The sequence below is a fragment of the Euprymna scolopes genome, chromosome 14, assembly GCF_053919585.1.
Source record: "Euprymna scolopes isolate OS-2025 chromosome 14, ASM5391958v1, whole genome shotgun sequence".
NCBI lineage: Eukaryota > Metazoa > Mollusca > Cephalopoda > Sepiida > Sepiolidae > Euprymna > Euprymna scolopes.
In genome coordinates, this window is record NC_136495.1 from 82,251,363 (window position 1) to 82,260,189 (window position 8,827).

General features: G+C 35.3%; 1 pseudogene; it reads left to right on the forward strand.

Annotated features, from left to right (window-relative positions):
* The first annotated feature begins 7,695 nt into the window (after positions 1 to 7,695).
* LOC145293471 (U2 spliceosomal RNA) lies at positions 7,696 to 7,818 on the forward strand (annotated as a pseudogene).
* The last annotated feature ends 1,009 nt before the right edge of the window (positions 7,819 to 8,827 follow it).

An 8,827-nucleotide genomic window follows, 5' to 3' on the forward strand; every position in this document is an offset into this window, starting at 1 on the left:
TGTACTAACTAGTGATGGGACGATGCAAAAATTTTTCCCGATTCCGATTCCGATTCCGTTCAAAATTTCCGATTCCGATCCGATTCCCGATTCCGATTCCGATTCTTGTAAAATTTATACACATTTAATTAGAGATTTTTTTTGTTTGTTTTTTCGTAAATTTTCAAATTATTACATAAACCCCTGGTTAATGTCCGCGTATATTTTATCTCAAATGTTTGCCTTGTAATTGATTAAAAATTGTAACACAACAAAACATTTATTTTGATTTTAAAACAAAGCTATATTGTACCAGTTCGTATTTACTGTATAACATGCTACTTACATGAATAGTGGAAAATATTCGAAGATTGGTAGGCAAAATAAGAAAACGATGTAAGAACAATATATTTAACAACGCCACTTAGCAAAGCCACATCTCATTGTTACGAACGAATTTCTAAATAATAATATTACTATTATGAAAACCATTTTTAACGTGAGATTGCGTGAGCTTTCTGTGCTTTCTCTCGCAGCTAAATCCCTATTCCAAAATGAAATATTACTTTTATAGATTACGTGTTAGAACATTTTTTTAATTGGCGGAAAGAAAAGCGATCATTTAGAATTTAGAGTGTAAGATCAGTTTCGAATATAAATTTAACGTAAAATGATCATCATTTCTGGCCATCCTAATTCTTTATGGATATTAACTAAAGTGTTTCCCACTAAATTAAGTTCGGTTTGCAACGTTGTAAAACCATGTGTAATCGCTTAAAAAGTAGACACCCTATCCCCAATAAGCGCACATAATTTAAAATTGGTAACACACTACAGCTCATGTTACGTTATATTTATTTGTGAAACTGACCGTCTATTTAAAATTCCTAATCGTTTTATATTAGTGTTGTGTCGATTAATCGGAATCGGGAATCGGATAAATCGGTAATTTTGGGGGTATCGGAATCGGTATTGGAATCGGAAAAATTTGTGCCTAATTTCCGATTCCCAAATCGATTCTTTTAATATTTTTAAAAAGTTCATTTTCAATTGTTTGTACCGATTATAAATATTTCTTTCTTTTAAACTATTAGTAAAACTAAAGAAGATCTAAACTTATTTTATATGCGTAAAATAAACAAAACAAAAATTGAAACTTTGCGAAAATTCGCTAGGTAACCTTTAGAAGAATGCAGTTTATTTTCAAAGTAGCGAAAGAATTGTCTAAAATTAAAGAAATATTTTGCCCAGAAAAATAATATCAAACATTATTGCTAATTAAATGAAAAGTAGAATATAAAAGTGTTGGGTTTTGTCGGTATGTTTGCTGCTCCCTCACTCGGCAATCGGTATTGACAAATATAACAAGCCGTGCATGCATGGTCCCCCTCTATGTGAGGAGGGGGGGTCGAATAAAGTGATAAAAAAGTGATACATAACTGATAAAAAAACAATTTTGAGTGAAAAAAAAATTTTCAAAAGTTTTCAGAAAAATGACTAAGTTCAACTTTTGCTCCACACCCAATATTAGCCCTAAAACCTCCAGGGCTTGTGACTCTGATTTTTCCCAGGGTCAGTGATACTTCCATCAGGTGTATATCAGGTATGCCCATGGTTTTGCCAAGTTTCAGAAAAATCTAATGAATGGATGAAAAGTTATTCTGAAAAATATGTCAATTTTGTCTATTTAGAGTCATTTTGAGGTATTTTTTTTACCTCTTTTGCCCCCATGGGGGAGCTGATTACTTGTAAAAATGGACAAACGGCTATGTTTCAGGCCTTAAGACATGTAAATTTGAGTTCAGCACCATAAAAAAACACTAAATAGAGATACATAATCACATTTTATACAAATATGAAAAAAAGAGCCTAAAAAAAGGGGTGGTTTTTAGCCCTAAAAGTTCCCGGGGGGCGCAAACCAGAGTTTTACCAGGGTCAGCGATACTGAATTTACATTTGCAACAATTGCCTTCACATTTTGGACAAGTTTCAGTAAAATCTAATGGACGGGAAAAAAGTTATGGGGCCAAAAGTGTCATTTTTGCCATTTTGGGCATTTTTTACCCCTTTTCAGCCCCTGGGGGAGCAACGAGAGTTTTCTTTAAAAAAAAACTCGATGTTGTGCACATCTACGTATTGGAGTACAACTTGTGGCAAAATTTCAGAAAAAAGTAATCGACGGTTATCCGGGAATCATCCGGACGAACGGACGAACGCCATTGAAAACTATAATCCCTTTCTGATAAATCGGGGGGGGGGGGGGACCAACAAGGAATGGGCAAAATTGTGAAAAGGCTTGGCCTTTGATTTAATTTGAAATATGCTTCCAGTGTGATTTTCTTTGATTCTGCCGGTATTGTTTATGTTTATACTTAAGGATTGCTACGACGGCGCCAATGCCGTCTGAAGCCGAGGCCTCCGTGAGATATATCACGGAGGCCTCGCTGAAGCCCGCCAATCTCACTCAAAAGTTGAGTTGAAAGTATTATGGGGTAATTAACACCTTCGATGCCGTTGGTTTCGACAACAATACTTTTTCACACCCACTTGCCAAATTTCTCAAGGAGTTTAATATGAAAAGATTTCAAACGAATAGAGTTTTATTTTATTTTCCTGGAGCCACATTGTCTGACACCATCGCATTTTTCGGAAAAGTTAAAAATATACATGAATATCTCACAATGAATTTATCAAAGTCTGGATAAAATAGATAAAGAGAAAACATTTAGAAATTTTTCAGATTGAAAAAGAAATTATATTTACATTTAAAAGTCCCCCCTCATTGAAATTCTACTTTTGGACGATATTTGTAAACCCACTAAAAAACAAATTATTTTTAGATCTAGGATGAAGCTCTAAACTGTCTTCACGTATTAAAAAAGGGTGCTTGTGCAGTTTACACTATGTTAAAAAACGAAAAATAAAAAGAAATATATATTCTACGTACTCGTTATGGAATGAAGTTCTCAGAAAAAAATCACGTAATTTCATCAAATAGTTTTTATTTTATGCCGTAAAAACGATTTGGGAAATTCGGAATCTTCCTAAAAAAACTGCGATAATTAGTCAAGGGAGCGTAAAAAAAAAACTATTTAATGAAATTACGTGATTTTGTTATGAGAACTTCATTCTATAACGAGTACGTAGATCTATAGAATTTAGTTTTACTAATAGTTTAAAAGAAATAAATATTTATAATCGGTACAAGCAATTGAAAATTAACTTTTGAAAAATATTCAAAGAATCAATTTTGGAATCGGAAATTATACACAAATTTTTCCGATTCCGATGCCGATTCCGATTCCCCGAAAATTACCGATTTAACCGATTCCCGATTCCGATTCCGATTCATCGGCACAACACTAGTACTAACTGTAATCTCACATAGGATCAGGGCAACTATCAACAGAGGTTTCCGCTCTAGAGCAATAGCTCTTGACATATCAAAAGCATTTGATAGGACTTGGCATAAAGGTCTACTTCAGTTATGGAATATTTGGAAATGTCTTAACTATTGAATTATTTCTCTTTGATAGGTTTATACAAATAGTCGTCAATGGGCCAAAGTTTGAAGCTCAAAGTAGCAGCAGTCATCTGTCATATAGATTAATCCTGCGTTCAATTCTTTTCCTTATCTTCATCAATAATCTCCCAAACCACATTTTAAGTTCATTCATCAACATATACGCAGACAACACTACTAACAATGACCAAAATCTCTCTGAGTCTCCTTCCTCTAACCTTAAGCCCGTAGTCTAATGGGGCAAAAGGTGAATGATTTATTTTAATGCATCCAAAACCAATCTTCTATCTTTTCATCAGTAACACTCTGATCCTCACTTGGTCAGAATCGATATGAATGACTCCTGTCTTTAAGAATCACCCTGCTTTGACAGACGTCTGAGACTGATCTTCACCGCGACTTGAAATGGAAACTTATATCAAATCAGTTGCATCATTCTAGCATTACAGAAGGTATTTCACTCTTGACACAATCTGTAAAAGCGCCAAATATGTTCTAAAATGTACTTTTGCCACATCTGAGGAGGAGCCGCTCCTGCCTTGACAGAGTTCCAAACCAACTTCGTAATCTAGTAAGTGATCCCCTCTTCCCTCCCTGCTACCCTTTTCCCTTCCCTCCCTGCTACCCTTTTCCCACAAAAGTGATATTCTGAGCCCTGCTTTGCTCTATCATTAGTTTTGCAGCAGGTGCTTGTCTGAGCTTAAATCTATGGTGTCTCACTGCCAAACATTCACAAAAATCACTCGTCTAGCTACAACCATTATCAACAATTTCTCCCATTCTTAATGCCTAAATCTAAACACAAGTTCCCTGAATAAAACTTCTTTTCTAGAACTGCCTGCCTATGGAACTGTTCCACTAGTCTGCTTTCCAGCTAACTAAAACATGCTCATCTTCAACTTCAATGTAAACAAGTTCTTGTTGAGTCAACCCCTTAAATAGTCAAGTTCTACCCAATTTCCCCCACTAATGATTTCTATGCTGTTGTCTCAGTGACCATCATACACTCATTAACCCTTATCCTCAAATAGTCTTTGGCCATTGATAAGTGGTGACTCCCTTGTAAAAAAAAAAAAAAAAAAAAAAAAAAAATTTGGATAAAAACTACACAGGGATGTTGCACATCAAAATTTAGACCAGGTTACATTAATTAATAAGTTCACAATCAGTGGTCATTAATGACACATGGGAGACATGTACCACATTTTAATTTAGTGGACAACGACAGTGATGATATATCAGAAAACCAGATTCTGATGTAAGAAATAGTGGTTCTGCATCTGAGAGTGAGGGATAGGCTACAGAGGAATGCTAGGGTAAAAGAATAGGCCACCCACTGTCATTTATATGATCATACGATTGGGAAGAAATGTGACAACAGAAACAAAAATTTATCAACAGAAAAGCGAATGGAATTTTGTAATTAACAAGATGAAAAAAAAAAAAGGTTTCTGTTCGCAATGGTAGATTTTTCTAGCTTAGACTGATTTGCATATATGAATAACTGATTTGCATATGTGGAGACCAACTGACTGAAAAAAAAAAGGACAGAATGTAGATTTTTTTGACCTCATAATATTTTTCACTTAGTTTCCTATTTAGGTATAAGCATTATTTTGTTTATATATATAATTCCTAAGTTGTCAGTTTTTATTCTCTAGGAAGCAATATCTATTTAACTATAGTTTTGTTTTTGTAGTTGTTTATTAGCTTTTTTTTTAATCAATAATCAATAATGTTTTTATTCATTTATTTATATTATAATCAAAACAACAAATATATATTGTAGTAATCTAAATAAATGATATACTTAGTTATCTCCCTTTGCAATTAACTCGGATTCTTCCCATAGCTGATTGCGGCTGAATTAAAGATGCTTAATACATGGGAGATAACTCCATTTTACTTTACCAAAGTAGATGGAGAAAAAACAATTTCATTATAAAAAAAAAAAAAAATACGTCTTTATTTTTCTAAGAACAACTTTTTTTTATTACTTACATAAACATTTTGTATTTTTAAATTGAATTAGGTAATTTTTTGATTATCTATTGGAATTTAAAATATTGTCAATCACTTTTGAATCTTAAATCAAAATGATTTGTCAAATTCAAGATGTCATTGGTTCACAAAAGGATTATATATTAAACCATATTTTTACTTTATTACACTTTCCCCCCAAACAAGGCACGTTGCCACTTTGATGATGTAGGGGGCTGCTATCAGGGATCTAAGTTTCAGGGGCACTATGTAGGGAGTTTAGCAGCAAGATGTCTGTTTACATTACACTTCAACATCTGCATGTCAGTATAGTTGGGGAAGCAGGAACCCGGAAGAGAATTCCAAAGTCCTGCAGTTCTGGGTATGAAGCTATTAGAGTAAAAGGCTTTCTTACATCTAGGGATCTCAACTGTGAAGGGGTGGGACTTTGCTGCTTGTTGGGTTTGTCGGGGGTATTTTCGTCGAGGGGTATGTCAGAACATCTACCATTAAAATACTTGTAAAACAGGCAGAGGGATGCAACATTATGTCAGTGGGACAGGGCTGAAGTTTAGATGACAGTTCGGGATCTATTAGATTGGCTACTCTCTTTTGAATCCTGTCCAGGATGCAAATGTGACAGCAGTACTCCATACATGGGCGAATAGTGGCTTTGTAGAAGTACAGGATACTATCAGGTGTAAGTAATTTTCTAGCACGATAGAGAGAGCTCACCTTCTTTGCAGCAGCCTTAGCAATATTCTCGATGTATCTATTCCAACTCATGTTTCCTGTGAACGTTAAACCGAGGAGATTGAACGAAGTGCTCTCAGGTAAAGTACTTCTAGCCATAGCTATTGGTGGTTAGTAAGGTTTCATGTAATTATTAAAGGAAACAAGCTTTGTTTTGGCAGTGTTGAACGTTACTATCCATTTTTGACCCAATTCCACTACAGACTGAAGGTCTTCCTCTAGGGTTTCGGCCATTAACTTAGATATATGCTCATTAGTTTTCCCCACGTGCCTGCTATAGAGTGTGGTGTTGTCAGCAAATATACCCATCTCAGAGACAATTTTATCAGGTAAGTCATTTATGAATATCAGAAATGACAAAGATCCAAGAATCGATCTTTGAGGCATACCTGCATTTATATCAAATTTTTGGGATGTATGCCCATCGAGGACAACCTGGATTCTTCTCTCATTTAAGAAGGATCTAATTATGCTAAGCATTCGTCCAATAATACCATAGGATTTAATTTTCATCAGAAGACCATCATGCCATACCCTGTCAAAAGCCTTAGATATATCAAGGGCTACTGCCCTCCTCTCTCCTGCCTTATCCAATGCTTGATATAAATGTTCAGAGATTACAGTTAAAATATCTGCAGTAGAATGGGTTTGCCTAAATCTATATTGGTGGTCAGACAGAAGTTTAGCAGCTGTAAGGTGGTGGACTAGAGCTTGATTAATTAAAGACTCAAATATTTTGGCAAAAAGAAGGAGGAGGCTAATTGGGCGATAATTTAATGGGTCAGTTCTTTCGATAGAGTTTTTGTAAACTGGTACCACAGAAGCAGTTTTCCAGCAGCCAGGAAAGCAAGATTTGTTAAGGCATTTGGTAAAGAGCTTAGAGAGAACAGGAGCGACCTCAGCGGAGCATTTTTTTTAATAACACAGCCGGGATGAGGTCAGGTCCACATGCTTTTGAGGTGTCTAGGTTTTTTATATCATGTACTTGGGAAGGCGTGATCTTCAGATCATCTAGTGCAGTTTCTGTCCGCAGAGGAAAATTAGGGAGAGAATGGCTTGCTGGGTCCAAGGTAGAGTTTGAGGCAAACTGACAGGCGAGCATGCTAGCTTTCTCAGTTGCTGTGTAAACAACCTCGTGATTGTTGGATAGTGGGGGTCTATTATTAACTTTAGATGAAATTAAAGATTTTTGACTGGATTTTTAGTCGCGTGCAAGCGACTCTATAAGTCACTCCATCGGTCGGTGACACTTTTGTGCTTGGCCTTTTTGTTTAAGATCAAAGGTCTGTTGTTAATAGATGCTGTTCTTAGCTTTTTGGCCAATGTAGGGGCAACCCTTCATACCAATTGTCACTATCCAGCTCCCCTACTCCCCGGGGAGTTGGTCCCCATTTCCTCTTCACTCCTCACATTAAAAATCGGCCTTGTGCCTAATTTGTTCAGTGGAGGAGCAAATAAATACCCTTTTCTTGGCCTTTTGGTCAAGATCAAAGTGTAGTATCTGTTCTTACTACATGCTGTAACTTTGTGATATAAAGTGGGAGATCACTTTTCTGTATTAATTTAATGAAAAATGATCCCCCACTTTACAACAAGTCAGTCTCGAAGCCATTCAAGTCATTCTCCAGATCATTCAAGTTGTTTTTGAAGGATTCCAGTTATTTTCTAAGCATTCAAGTCATTCTTAAGGTCATTCAATTCATCCTTCATTAAAGTCACTTTAAGTCATTTACTTTTTATTTAAGTCATTTCAGTCCATTTTTTGGTCATTTTAGTTTTTCTTTAAGAATTTCATGTCAATCCTACATTCACGCATTCATTCATTACACGAGAGCAAGCGACTAATGGCTATCGGTCTTGTTATAATGGAAAACGAAGTCCACCACAGCTTCACTAGGTTTGACAGGTAATTCCAACACATTCAAGAAACTATTTCACCGCCAAATTTGATTGAACTAAAGGAAGATTGCTTTCTCAGTCAGGCTTTGAATAGACTTTTAAATGAAATAATAAATGCACCAACAATAAAACAATTCAAGGTTTATTTGAACGTGCTGGACTACTGTGTCCGCTTTTCTGTAAATTTCTACCACCATTCTTCTACATGTTATTAAAGTTTTATCTTTTGCTAAATTGAATTGAATGTGGAACATGCAAAATCCCTGGGATTTTGACAAAAAAAAAAAAAAGTTACAGATGGAATGCTGTGCCCGTTAGTCATTAAGTAGCATATGAAAAGGACCATTCTTTTGTTGTTTTTGAAGAAAGCTGCCTGCTAATAAGACGGCTATTGTTTATATATAAAACATAAAATGTTTGATATTGTTTAGTTAGAATATTGATATGAAACAACATACAATTCAAAAGGAAATCAGAGTTGCATCACATACCATGGTAGATTGGATGCAATTCATCTGAAAGGTTTGTGAACAAAGCATCATAAGCCATTGTATAATGCTTGGTGATTTAAATAAAAAAAGCCTTAAAGAAGTTGAAAAGTGCAAGAGAAAATATAACAGATGCTGATTTAGAGACGGCAATTGGGTTTTCAAACTGGTTAAAAAGTTACTAATATATGCAACATAACCACAG